Genomic DNA, 15,676 nt, shown 5'->3' on the forward strand with positions numbered 1-15,676 from the left:
CCATCAAATATGCCTCCCAAATTTCTCAATTCATCATTTTGATCAAAGCAAATCAAGGGGTTTGAGGCTTGTTTCCCAAGGAAATCCTAATTCATCTGTCCATCAACAATGCCTTGCTCATGAAGCAACCTCAACCCATGGTCAAATACAATCAAGGGAAGTTCTTTAATTCTTCATCATTTCATACATATTTGAACTTATTTGAGTGTCCTCAATCATCAATTCATCAAGATATGAGGTTTGGACTTGAGAAGTTGATCAGTCAATTTATCTGACTATTTTGAATTACACTGAGACCTAACTTTTAATATGTTTGTCAAATGGAGATGACCCTAAGAGAAAAAATGTTCTTAAGAACCATATGAACAACTTTCATGTTTATCAAAATTTTATTTTAAGCTTGAAAGGCCATCATCCATTCCAAGACATTATAGCTCATTTTGATTGAAACCCTAATTTTGGGTCAATTTCCCAAAGACATAACTCATTCATTTTTTATGGTTTTAAGGTGAGACTTTATTAATTGGAAAGGCTAATGTGTCTGCTTCAAATTTTATGTTGAGAAAAATTGCAAAATCTCAAAATAAATACATGTGATAATGCAAAACATTATAGGTCACTTTGGACCAAATGCATTGAAATGTGAAAAAATGCAACTTCAAGTGCCTATAACTTCTTCATTAAAAATCCAAATGATGCAAAATTTAAGTCCAAATTTATTTCCTTGAAAATATATACAACTTTCATGTTAAAGATTTTGTCATTTGGAGCTTGCATCATTGAGACAGAAGGGCTTGAATATTGGCTAATTTTAGGAAATTTCACATATGCATGTTTTGCACCCTACACTTCAAGTTCAATTTTCATTGATTTCCAAGGCCCAAATGGAATTTTGATCAAGATGACATTTGTTCCTTATGCAGTAAGCTTTCCAACCATTACTCATAAGGTTGCATTTTGATTTTGGACATGGCATTTTCGAAGGCTTTAATGTAATAGTGCATTTTATGAAAACCATTCCAATTGCCATGCATGATCCATTAACATCCAATCTGCACGTCTAATTCATATTTGTTGATGTATATCTTGCAATTCCAATCAGAATTGGGCCCTCCATGCGCCTGTACAGGCCCATGCATGGAGGCCCTCTTCTCCCATGCACACGGTTTTGATCATGCTTGCAGCTCCTTCCATCTATAAATAAAAGGCCAATGCTCTTCATTTCTTCAACCTTAAGGCGTCCAACATGTTGTGCAACTGAAATCCCACACCCATACCAAAGGAACTATCTCTTTTTCTCTAAAATTTTAAGATCTAGAATTCAATTTCCTCGACTGTTTTCTTAGATCTAAAAGTTCCTAGACCTCTTCACATTGATCCATAGAGCTTTCTGTTTGCAAAAGAACACAAGGATCGTGACTCAATTCCTCACAATTCAAAGGTTTTCCTCAACTGCATTTTGCTTCGAATCAGCTCATATATTGTTCCATTTGCCTTGTTATTGTGTGATCCGAAGTCCTCTGCATAGAGGCAAGATCATTGTGCTTTCAATTTTTGAAAATCATTGAGTTCACTTGAACACCACAAAACTTCCATCTCTAATTTCTCTCAATCTAGAGATATAGAGTGGAATTGAGTGGCATAGGAGTGATGTACATCACTCCACCTTTCGAACGGTACCTAGATCGTGCATTTTGGTTGATGTTTTAATTTCTGCAAATTCTGGTTTGGCCGGAGAAGACGGTGGCGCTGGCCACCGTCTGGTCTCCAGATTGAATCGTGACTGTGGATTTCCTTTTCCAGATTTAATCATGGTTGTCCAATCTTATGACTTATTTTAATGCGCCATGTGATTCAGTTGACTGAGGACCATGGTGAGCGCGCATGCCAGGGCCATGTGATGTGCCAGCTTAATTAACGAGCTATCATCCAACGCTTCTCCTTTTTTCATATTTTTCAGATCCTGATTTTATTTTATTTTATTTCTTTTAATTCCATTTTATTTCTAAAATTCATATCTCTCTCATTATTGGTCCAAAAATTATGGGACAAATTGCATTATTTCTCTTTTAATGTCTAGTTTCTAAAAATGATTTTTAATATTTTGTATTTTATCATTTGCTATTTTTTAGTAATTTTCTCTTTTCTGGTTATTTTTAATTCATTTTAAATAGTTTTTGATATCTAAAAAATCCAAAAATATTTTCCCAACCTCTTTGAATGATGATAGATCTATGACAAATATTCTCATCAATTTATTAATTGATTTGAGATTTATTTGAGATTTTAATTCAATTAGGTTATTTTTATGCATTTTTAATTGATTTAAAATAGTTTCTGACTTCTAAAAATGCTGAAATTTTTCGTCAAACTTGGTTTGACCTTGTTGAACTTGGGATAATTCACTTGGACTTTTAAAAGTTGATTTGAAGTGAATTTGAAGTTTGACCTTTCTTTATTATTTTAATTCAAGTTTTATTTTAAATATTAAAAATGCCAAAAATATTTGACTTGTTTCTTGACTTCTAATCTTCATCTTGCTTTTGTTTTTCTATTGTTTGACCTTGATCTTCTCTATCTTTGGTCAACATTTGTTGCTTAATACATACCATTTCATTTAATGCACTTTAATTCTTCATCTTCTTCTTCTCCTTCTTCTTTTTCTTTTTTGATCAATGAGTTAAAGATTGATGGTTAGCATTGATTAGGGAGGCTTAATCTTCCTTGATTCAAATCTAATTCATCTTGATCATGGATCAAGTGAATGGCTTTGCATTAAGGATAGATTGCTTCTTAAATCATGCAAAGGACCTAAATCAATACAAGATCATTTCTCACCTTCTTTTTGACATGGCAAGTTGTTGGAGTTTGATTCACTAATCAAGACCTCTAACTTGTGTTGTTGCCTACATTACTATTGACCGGCCTCAGATAGTTGTGACTTCTACATAAGTCCAATTACGATTGCTTAACATTGCGCTAAATTTGCCTTATGGCACACTAACTACTAACATTAACCATTAACCATTAACATTTACTTCTTGCACTTTACTTTTATGCAATTTACTATTCTTGTACATATTATTCATTTGCTTTTTCCTTTGCTCATTTGAGCACATGTTTATGTTAATGCCATTTGCATTTTGCTCACTTGAGCACATAATTGTGTATATATCATTGTGCTTGTGTTTTGTTTTGATTGTTGTGGACCAAATGCAAAGAAATGGACAAATGGACTTAGACTTTAGGACTTTCCCTATGAAAATTTGGAGTCAAAGAGAAACTAGGCATTGGGCCTTTAGAGTGCTATAAAAGTCAAAGAGCAACTAGGCATTGGGCCTTTAGAATGCTATAAATGCTAAAGAGAACTTTGAAGAGACCACTTTCTAAACTCCTTCTTGTTCATTCTTGATTTGTTTGATAGAACTTTTTAATGTGTGTGTTCTTGTGCTAGGGATCCCAACATTGAGCCTAAGTGAGGAACCATTGCCATCAGCTTCTAAGAGAGAGAGATCTAAGAGCCATTGAGGAACTTTCCAAGAGCTCGTTTAATTATGTTGATTGCTTGAGCTTACTATTATTTTGCTTGCACATTCCAAAGGATGGGAGCTACTTGGATCATCAATATGATCTCAAGAGAGGAACTCCATTTGTGGTCTTGTTTCTTATCCCTTATCTCTTGTATGATTAGGACCTTAGCCATTCTTCTTCTTCCCTCCACTCTAACCCAAGCCAAAACTTTTGTGAAAACATTTAACACTTCTTTTCAAACATTAGAAACTTAAGCCTTATGCTTTTGATTTTCAAATTTTCTTTCCATAATACTTATTTTGAATTGAACTCTTAAATCAACTTTGACCATATTTTGTAGATACTTTTTATTGGTAAATATAACTCATTCAATTACTTTTGTGGTTTCAATGGCTACTTTCTTAATCAAAACTTTTCATAACCTTTAGCTATTAGGTTTGAGTTATCCTTGAGGTAGATGTAATACTCACCTATATCCTTAGTGATGGACAATGAGTCTTCCATGCTTATTATAGGGTTAACCCCCTCACTAGCATGTTGAAGTTATCTTTACATGGTGGATTTATGGTTTTAGGTTGAGTTTTCTCCCTTGGATAACAAAAGACCTTAAGGCTTTTGGACCAATCAATTCACCAATTCATTTTGAGATTTTTACCCCGAAATACGAGGTTTTGATCCTAATCTTTTTTAAGATGGTACGTAGGCAATGGATTTATCCATCCAAACACAAAATATAAATAACTTGCAAATTCTTTTCTCATCTCTTCAATCACGTTTGCACAAATAAATTTTCACAAAAATACCAACCTTACAACAAGTGTGAAAAGGGCTCCCTAGGAGTACCTAGGATGTTTTGGGTGCTTAAAACCTTCCCATTGCATAACCAACCCCCTTACCCAGATCTCTGACATTTTTACTAGTTTTTGATTCGATAAAACTTTTAGGTTTTTGTTCGCGCTCTAACCATTCCTTTGGATAAATAGAAGTGCGGTGATGACTCGACTTGTATGCTTTACCTTGGATTTAGTCAATATCTCTAATGGTAATGAATACCCCGCTATAGAAAAGTGGCGACTCTGCTGGGGAAACATTTGCCTAGTGGGTTTTGCCTACTTTTCATGTTTGTTGTACTGTATTGTATATTATTTTGTGACATATTTTTGTGCAATTTGGGATTACTGTATTGTATGTAATGATTGAATTGCTTGAATATTAATTCCTTGTATGCTTGGTGATCTTTGTGAGATGAATTCTATACCCGAACTCGAGTGCACTTAGGATAGGAGAATGGCATAGTCTTGTTGACTTGTGTGGAGTTATTCCTTAGCAAGTTGACTTGCAAGTCCATTCACTTGGTGGAGGTCATGTTGGGATCAATAATGTCACACAAGTAGTTGTGGTTAGACATTACTCTTTCCAATATAGACCTTAGAAGCCAAGGACCTTAGTTTACCAAGCCCATCTTGGCCTATTCTTAGGATGTAGTGCGAAAGTCGTTCAAGTGTAAGATTTGGTACGATTGCTACGCGATACTACACTCATAAGAGTCTCTCTTGAGAATATTTTTGGAATACGAGTAGTCGTTTCTCCGATAATATCCGAAAGATGGGATGATAACTATGGGAACCTCTTGTAGAACATGTTTGACAGGTTTGAACCCTAGTACACTCCCTTTGGGTGGTTCTTAACCAAGACTCCATGCTCGTGACTTGCAACAAACCCTTGATTCATGGTTGATCCGTTCTTGTATCCTTAATATCAATGGAACTTGGGTGTTGATAAGGTGTAAACCATAATCCACCAAAATGGACGATTGATATTAAGGATGACATGATCCATCCCATGACATTTGTTTGGCATATTTTGCTTGATCCTTGAGTGCGATTGTTACATTCATGCATTCATGCACCCATTTGCATCCATATCATCAATAATAAGAAAATTTTCAAGGAACTTAAGAAGTCTATTTGCAAATTTTCAGACATGGAAAGACAAAGAAGGAATACAAAGAAGTACAGTTTCAGACAACCCGACTTGAAAGAGCTAAGGAAGTTGACATCCTATGTATTAGATCCCTTGGGTTTCAAGGCTCGTTTTGGGAAGCTTCTATCTATTATGACTACTCAGGTGGACGAAGGATTGATGAGTGTATTGGTACAGTTCTATGATCCCTTGTACCGTTGCTTCACATTTCCGGATTTTCAGCTTTTGCCCACGCTTTAGGAGTATGCCTACCTTGTGGGTATACCTATTCTAGACCATTTGTCGTTCAGTGGCTTAGAGAGTGTTCCTACTTCTCAAGAGATAGCTGATATGTTGCATATAGATGAATCTCTGGTTGGTGCTCATATGACTACCAAAGGTGGAATTCAAGGTCTCCCTTCTGAGTTCCTCATTGCTCAAGCTATTATGTATGGGAAGGCCATGAGTGAGGACGCCTTTGAAGCCATATTTGTACTTCTCATCTATGGGTTAGTATTGTTCCCCAACATCGACAAGTTCGTGGATGTGAATGCTATTAGGATTTTCTCTACTCTTAATCCTGTTTCGACTCTATTGGGTGACACTTACTTTTCTTTGCATATGAGGAATGTAAAGGGTGGAGGTACCATTGGGTGTTGTTTGCCTCTATTGTACAAGTGGTTTATTTCGCACTTGCCTCAGACGGTCGCCTTCAAGGAGAACAAAGGATGTCTACGGTGGTCCACGAGACTCATTCTCTCACCAATGATGATATCTCTTGATACAACCGTGTGTATGATGGTGTGCAGATTATCGACTCTTGTGGTGAATTCTCCAATGTGCCTCTTCTTGGTACATGTGGTGGAATTAACTACAACCCTATTTTGGCTCGCCGTCAGCTTGGGTTCCCCTTAAAGGATAAACCCAATAACATTTTGTTAGAGGGAGTATTCTTCCAGGAGGGTAAAGATCCCCAAGGCTTGAAGGGCAGGATGGTCCGCGCTTGGTGCAAGATCCATAGGAAAGGAAAGAAGGAGCTATGTCCGAAGAATTGTATCGCTTTGGAGCCTTATACTTCTTGGGTTAGGAGGAGAGCTTCCGAGTACCTCATGTCGTACGAGTATCCGAGACCTACACCTTTGGTTGTGGCTGGGCCTTTAACCCTCCCTGACCAAGTAGTAGAGGAGTTGAGAGACGAAGACCGTTCACGTGCCTGGATCCGTGAACGAGAGGAGTTGCTTCAGCATATCAAGGAGAAGGATGCTTTGATAGAGTTCCTCGAGCACCAGGTTATGGATGATCCTGATGATGCATGGACTTCTTTACTTCCTCAGTCTTCCAAGTTTTGGAAGAGGAGTACGATCGACTCGCCAAGGAGAAGGCGGATATGGAGGCAGCCTACGAGGAGGTGGTGAAGAGGCTTCGTGCGTCTTATCTTCCAGTCTCCCGAGCTTTAGATGATTGTTTCTAGGGATCCATAGGATGATCATTTTCCTTCTCTCTTGTATTGTATTTGGTTACCAAGACTATACTTCTTTGGTGTAAAAATATTTTCCAGATATTATTGATATGATATCTCCATATGTAATAAATGCTTAATATTTCCAATATTTGCAAATAGCACTCTAAAGTTCCTCTGATAAATAAAAAAAACAAATCATATGCACAAGCATTGCATGCATCATGTGCATAAGCAGGTTTTGCTCCAGGCTTCTTGTTTAGTGGTCTAACTCTGTGTTCTTCATTTATTTTGAAGACAAGTTGACTCACCGGTACTACACCCGAGCCAACATATCAAGACTGATGGATCATTTGGAATAAGAGAACCGTGAACTTAAGGAGGAAGTAGCCAGATTGACTGCCCTGATAGAGTCATTCATGGCTGCCCAGAGCCAGTCATCTCCGACGCCTTCAACTCCTCCCCAGAGGACAGTCATCTCTGAGATTATCTCTTCAACTGTGCCTGCGGCCAGCACACACTTTTCTCCAACAGCTATGCCAGCCTGGTTCCCATGGGGGATGCCTCCCAACTTCATGCCTGAGGGTCCTGCACCCACCTTTGCTTCTCTACCGGCATCTAGCTCGGTCCTAGTTGTTCCTCCTCCTGTCGTGCATACTATGCCCAGAGTAGACGACACCATCTATCATTCTGAGCCTTCTGAGGGCCCAAATGTATATGAAAAGATGGACGCTATGAATGATCAATTTCTTGAGCTCCGCAAGGAATTGAAAACTCTTCGAGGAAAGGATCATTTCGGCAAGTCTGCTGCTGAGCTCTGTCTGGTCCCGAATGTGAAGATCCCTATAAAGTTCAAAGTACCTGAATTTGAAAAGTACAAGGGAAATACTTACCCTCTCAGCCACCTGGTCATGTATGCCAGGAAAATGTCGACTCAGACCGACAATGATCAACTGCTCATCCACTACTTTCAGGACAGTTTGTCCGGTGTTGCCCTACATTGGTATATGGGCTTGGACAGTGCGAACATCCGATCCTTCAACGACCTTGGCGAGGTCTTCGTCAAGCAACACAAATACAACATGGATATGGCTCCTGATAGGGATCAATTGAGAGCCATGTCCCAGAAGGACAAGGAAACTTTCAAAGAGTACGCCCAGAGGTGGCGAGAGCTAGCATCACAGATTGTGCCCCCGCTGGAAGAGAAAGCGATGACCAAGATCTTTCTGAAGACCTTGAGTTCTTTTTATTATGAGCGGATGATTGCCAGCGCTCCTTCTGACTTCACCGAGATGGTGAACATGGGGATGCGTCTGGAAGAAGGAGGCAGGGAAGGGCGCCTGACCAAAGAAGAAGGCTCTTCTGTCAAACGGTACGGGACGTTTGGAAAGAAGAAAGATGGCGAGGCACATGTTGTGACCTCCCATGTTAAACCTAGAAGACCCTCAGTGAGGAGGAAGACCGCGCATCCTGCCGGTAACCAGCATCAGGTGGCTCACATAGCACCTATTTTCAGATATAATCAGCAGTATCAGCATCACAACAATAATCAGCAACGATAACATCCGCAATATCAACAACAACAGATTCGTCCTCAACAGCAGGCCTACCAGCCTCGAAACAGTAATCAAGCCAGCACGAGTTACGAGAGGAAGAGGGTCATCTTTGATCCTATTCCTATGACATATGCAGAACTATATCCCTCTTTGATAGAGAGGAAATTGATTACTCCACGAGACCCACCGGTTATACCTACCAATCCCCAGTGGTGGTATAAGCCAGAATTACACTGTGTTTATCATTCCGGTGCCCCCGGACACGACGTGGAAAATTGCTACCCACTAAAGACCAAGGTTCAAGACCTTGTGAGATGTGGTATTTTGTGTTTCGAGGACGTAGGTCCTAATGTGAAGAAGAACCCATTGCCCGAGCATGGGAAGTCTGTCAACATGGTCCAGGGCTGCCCTGGTAGATACAAAGTCAAATATGTCAGCCATATTCGCAAGTCTCTAGTCGAGATGCATAGATTGCTGTGTGAATATAGTCATTACGACCACGACCACGACAGATGCCGAGTTTGTTCTGTCAATCAAAAAGGGTGTCGCCAAGTGCGCAAAGATGTTCAAGAAATGCTGGATGAAGGAGTCATTGAGATACTTAAAAACAAAAATGTTGATGAAGATGCTGATGAAGTCAATGTAATTTCTCCAGTATTTCGGATCCCTGAGCCTGTTATTATCAAGTACAATGGTAGCAAGCAGAAGGCTTCTTCTGCTTTTACCATTAAACCAGCTGGCCCTGTGCCATATTCTTCTGAGAAGGCGGTCCCATATCGCTACAATGTTGTAGCATTAGAGAATGAGAAAGAGGTGCCCCTACCCTCTTCATCTGTTGTTAATATTACCGACGTCAGCGGCCTGACCCGTAGCGGTCGTGTCTTCTCGGCTCCGCCAAAACCTCAAGCTGATGTTCGAAGGACTGATACTGCTGATTATGCTGAACGCCCGGTTGGGAATGCTGTGAATGCTCCAAATCTGGCACTTGTTGCTAAACCTGCCTCTACGTTAAAAACTTATGTCTCTGTTGGCCCGAGTGGCAATTCGAAAGAAGACTGTGATGAGATGCTGAGGCTCATCAAGAGAAGTGAGTGCAACGTGGTAGATCAGCTTCTACAAACGTCATCCAAAATCTCCGTACTATCTTTACTGATGAATTCAGAACCACACCGAGAAGCTTTGCAGAAGGTGTTGGATGTGGCATATGTGGATCATGACGTTACAATAGAACAGTTTGACAGTATCGTTGCAAACATCACTGCTTGTAACAACTTGAGTTTTTGTGATGCTGATCTCCCCGAGGAGGGAAGAGACCACAATTTGGCATTACACATATCTATGAGCTGTAAAGATGATGCCATGTCCAATGTACTGGTGGACACTGGGTCATCATTGAATGTGTTTCCAAAATCCACTCTTGCAAAATTATCATATCAGGGGCCTCCCATGAGGCAGAGTGGAGTGGTAGTGAAAGCTTTCGATGGATCTCGTAAAACTGTGATTGGAGAGGTTGATCTCCGAGTCAAAATTGGACCAAGTGATTTCCAGATTACCTTCCAGGTTATGGACATCCCCCCATCGTATAACTGTCTCTTAGGCAGACCATGGATTCACGAGGCAGGCGCTGTGACATCCACCCTACACCAGAAACTGAAGTTTGTGAAGAACAAGAAACTGGTGGTGGTAGGGGGAGAAAAGGCTCTCCTGGTTAGCCATTTGTCTTCCTTCTCTTATAAAGATGCTGAGGATGAAGTTGGAACGCCGTTCTAAGCTTTATCTATTGCTGAACCTATTAAGAAAGGAACTTCTTCATTTGCGTCCTATAAAGATGCGAAGTTGGCCATTGAGCATGGTGCAACTGCTGGATTGGGGAAAATGATCAAGCTGGAAGACAACAAATCCCGGGCTGGCATAGGGTTTTCTTCTGGTGTCTTCAACAAGCAAGGGCTGTTCAAGAGTGGTGGATTCATCCATACCGGTCGAGATGAAAAGGCTGCTGCTATCTTGGAAGAGGATGCAGAGGATTCTGACAACTTCATCATCCCTGGAGGGATCTGCAATAATTGGGTCGTTGTGGATATTCCAACAGTTATCCATAAGTCAAAGTAATGTTCATTGTGTTTGAAAACCCTTCTCCCATGCCAAAAGGAGAAGTGATGACATTGTTGGCGCATAAATACAATGATATTTTCATTCAATAAATTCATGATAAATGTTTGTTTTTCCGATTATTTTCCCTTTTCGCTTTTGCATGAAATTGGTGATCACATAAAACCCTAAAAAATAAGAATAAAATCAATTTTTTCATTTGCATAATGATTTGCCTTGTTTGAATTCTAAAATCTCTTTTTATATCCTAAATCATTATGCAGGTTGACTAAACCCATTGAACATAATGATCCAACACCATCTCCCAACTTCGAATTCCCTGTATTTGAGGCGGAAGAAGATGATGTTGAAGAGATTCCTGACGAGATTACCCGTCTACTTAAGCATGAAGAGAAGATCATTCAGCCGCATCTTGAGAATCTGGAAACAGTCAACTTGGGGTCCGAAGATTGTGTGCGAGAAGTGAAGATTGGGGCACTCCTGGAAGAATCTGTTAAGAAGGGGTTGATTAAGTTGCTACAAGAATACGTCGACGTCTTTGCCTGGTCGTATGAAGACATGCCTGGTCTGGATACAGATATCGTGCAACATTTCCTGCCTTTGAAGCCTGAGTGTGTGCCTGTGAAGCAAAAGCTCAGAAGAACTCATCCTGATATGGCAGTGAAGATCAAAGAGGAAGTTCAGAAGCAAATTGATGCGGGGTTTCTGGTGACTTCTACATATCCTCAATGGGTGGCCAATATTGTGCCCGTGCCTAAGAAAGATGGAAAAGTCCGAATGTGTGTGGACTATAGAGACTTGAATAAATCCAGTCTGAAAGATGATTTCCCTCTACCACATATTGATATGTTGGTAGATAATACAACTAAGTTCAATGTCTTCTCGTTTATGGACGGATTTTCCGGATATAATCAGATTAAAATGGCACCCGAGGATATGGAGAAGACAACACTCATCACACCTTGGGGAACATTCTGTTATCGAGTGATGCCCTTCGGTTTGAAGAACGCCGGAGCCACATATCAACGAGCTATGACTACCTTGTTTCATGATATAATGCACAAGGAGATTGAGGTATATGTTGATGATATGATTGCGAAGTCAAGAACGGAAGTTGAACATGTAGAGCACTTGTTGAAGCTTTTTCAGCGTTTGAGGAAGTATAAGCTTCGTCTGAATCCTAACAAGTGTACATTTGGAGTCCTTTCCGGCAAGTTATTGGGCTTTATTGTCAGCGAGAGAGGTATTGAGGTTGATCCTGCGAAGGTCAAAGCAATACAAGAGATGCCTGCGCCAAAAACTGAGAAGCAAGTCCGAGGTTTTCTTGGCCGCTTGAATTATATTTCCAGATTCATATCCCATATGACTGCCATATGTGCGCCGATATTCAAGCTCCTCCGGAAAGACCAGTCTCATGATTGGACAAGGATTGTCAAAAGGCCTTTGACAGTATTAAAGAGTATTTGTCTGAGCCTCCGATTCTGTCCCCGCCTGTGGAAGGGAGACCATTGATTATGTATCTGACAGTTCTTGAAGACTCAATGGGTTGTGTCCTTGGTCAGCAAGACGAATCAGGGAAGAAAGAGTATGCTATTTACTACCTGAGTAAAAAGTTCACTGAGTGTGAGTCACGATACTCGATGCTTGAGAAGACATGTTGTGTTTTGGCTTGGGCTGCCAAACGCTTACGCCAGTATATGTTGAATCATACGAATTGGTTGATATCCAAAATGGATCCAATCAAGTATATCTTTGAGAAGCTTGCTTTAACTAGGAGGATTGCCCGTTGGCAGATGTTGTTGTCTGAGTATGATATTGAGTATCGAGCTCAGAAGGCGATTAAAGGTAGTATCTTGGCTGACCACTTGGCACATCAACCGATAGAGGATTATCAGTCAGTTCAGTATGACTTCCCGGATGAGGAGATTCTGTATTTGAAAATGAAAGATTGCGATGAGCCTACGCTTGATGAAGGACCAGATCCTGGTTCCCGATGGAGCATGGTGTTTGATGGCGCTGTAAATCAATATGGAAATGGTATTGGGGCAGTGATTATTACTCCTCAGGGCACACATTTTCCTTTTACAGCAAGGATAACTTTCAAATGCACGAATAATATGGCTGAGTATGAGGCCTGTATTATAGGATTGGAAGAGTGTATTGATCTTAGGATCAAACATCTTGATGTATATGGTGATTCGGCCCTTGTTGTTAATCAGATTAAGGGTGAATGTGAGACAAATCATCCTGGCCTCATCCCATATAGAGATTATGCGAGGAGGATTTCAACGTTCTTTACTGAGGTTAACTTCCATCATATTCCTCGAGATGAGAATCGGATGGCAGACGCTCTTGCTACACTTGCTTCAATGATTGTGGTTAGGCTTTGGAATGAAGTTCCCAATATCATTGTGATGCGTTTGGATAGACCAACTCATGTATTTGCAGTAGAGGAGGTGCAAGATGATAAACCGTGGTATCATGATATCAAGTGTTTTCTTCAGATCCAGATTTACCCGCCAGGGGCATCTGTGAAAGATAGAAAGACTTTGAGGAGATTATCAGGTTGTTTCTACCTCAATGGCGATGTGCTTTATAAAAGGAATTTCGACATGGTTCTGCTCAGATGCGTGGATAGACACGAAGCAGACTTGTTGATGACTGAGGTCCATGAGGGTTCGTTTGGTACTCATTCCAATGGACATGCCATGGCTAGAAAGATGTTGAGAGCAGGCTACTATTGGCTGACAATGGAGTCTGACTGCTGCAAATATGTGAAGAAATGCCATAAGTGTCAGATTTATGCGGATAAGATTCATATTCCCCCGACACTTCTGAATGTGATTTCATCACCATGGCCTTTCTCCATGTTGGGAATTGACATGATTGGCATGATAGAGCCGAAAGCGTCCAACAGTCACCGTTTTATTCTCATAGCAATTGATTACTTCACCAAGTGGGTTGAAGCGGCGTCGTATGCAAATGTGACCAGGCAGGTGGTTGTGAAGTTTATCAAGAATCAACTCATATGCCGTTATGGTATGCCAAATAAGATCATTACTGATAATGGATCTAATTTGAACAACAAAATGATGAAAGAGTTGTGTAGCGAGTTCAAGATAGCACATCATTATTCTTCTCCTTACAGACCCAAGATAAATGGGGTTGTTGAAGCTGCTAATAAGAATATCAAGAAGATTATCCAGAAGATGGTTGTCACGTACAAAGATTGGCATGAGATGCTGCCATTTTCTTTGCATGGATACCATACATCTGTCCGCACTTCAACAGGGGCAACCCCTTTCTCTCTTGTTTACGGCATGGAGGTTGTGCTCCCAGTAGAGGTGGAGATCCCATCAATAAGAGTCTTAATGGAAGCCAAGTTGACTGATGCTAAATAGGTTCAGAGTCGTTATGACCAACTGAATTTGATAGAAGAGAAGAGATTAACTGCCATGTGCCATGGTCAGTTATATCAACAAAGGATGAAGAAAGCATTTGATAAGAAGGTCAAGCCTCGTGTGTTCCGAGAAGGTGACCTTGTGCTCAAGAAAGTTTTGTCTTTCGCGCCCGATTCCAGGGGCAAGTGGACTCCAAAATATGAAGGTCCATATGTTGTTAAGAGAGCCTTTTCAGGCAGTGCTTTGATACTTACAACTATGGATGGGGAGGATTTCACTCGTCCTGTGAATTCAGATGCAGTCAAGAAATACTTCGCCTAAAATAAAAACAGAATAGCTCGCTAAGTTGAAAACCCGAAAGGGCGGCTTAGGCAAAAAATGAGCGTCTCGGTGGATTGAAAACCCGAAAGGGCGATCCAGGAAAAAGTTAGAGACATGAAAAAATGAATATATATATATATCCCGCTAGATTGAATACCTCACCCTGGGGCAATCTAGGCAAAAATTAGGGATTTGGCAAGTAACTGCATCCTGACAAGACTTTGTTCTACAAACTGTCATCTGTCAGAGATTTTCACTCAGTCATCGTCAATTGAAGTTTCAAATACATCGGATTTAGAGTTGGTGGAGAAATGGTCATTATGTTCAATGTAGCCCTTTTCCAATATATATCACCAATTTCAAATTTGTAAAGATCCATGGAGTCTCGCCATTTGCAGACTACCATTCCATCAAATAAATTTGAGCCTTTATCCAATTATTTGCACTCTTATTTGTTTTATTCAACAAATGTTTTGCATGTTTTAATTGAGAAATATCATTGTTTAAATGAATAAATTTTTCCATAACTTGTTTTTAAACAAAGTGAACATTCACAATGACGAAAGGATACTTGGGATGTCTTCAGTGCTCTCCCAAAGATGGTATGATTCCCAACAGGGTAAGACGTTTGTTCATATTCTCAACATGCTTGTATCCTCTTCCTCCGGAGCCTTTTGTGGTTTTCCTCCAGAGCAGAGTGGTGGTCAAAGATGTTCATCTCTCTTTCCTTCAGCAGAGTAGTAATCTCGCTTCCTCAGCAGATGTGATCTCCTTGGTAGTGAAGTATATGGTGGTGACATTGGAAGCTTCTGATTGGTGGTTGTTCCCCACAGAGATCCATCCTCCCCTTTGATAATTTCCCCAGTAGAGTTGCTTCGGCGGCGAATTTTATCTGTGTGATCTTGTCCCCAGCCGAAATGACGGATGCTCATTCCCCTGTAGAGATCTGTGTTTCTTGGTATCTCTTGCCCCCATCAGATTGGATGTTCTCCACTGGGCCTGGCCTTCTCTCTTGAGATGTAGTACCGGATATTTGTTCATCGATCAGTGGACCTGTTTGTGTCAGATATGTTTGTTTTGTTAGCATGCATCATACACAAACCACGCATATATGCATATAATTTTAACATTCAGATATTCATGTTGCATTCTTTGTCATATATCTTTGATTGTTATCTCCTGCTAGTTGGTAATATATTTCCCAAGCAGATGTTTATGTGTGATCTCCCCATGTAGAGTCAGCCCCATAAGCAGAAAGTGTTTATCTTTCCTTCCATATTCCCCACTGAGTTATGTCCTCGTGGATGATGGTTGTTTCTGTTTCCTCCCAACACATA

Source organism: Lathyrus oleraceus, chromosome 5 (assembly GCF_024323335.1).
Source record: "Lathyrus oleraceus cultivar Zhongwan6 chromosome 5, CAAS_Psat_ZW6_1.0, whole genome shotgun sequence".
In the NCBI taxonomy this organism is placed as follows: Eukaryota; Viridiplantae; Streptophyta; class Magnoliopsida; order Fabales; family Fabaceae; genus Lathyrus; species Lathyrus oleraceus.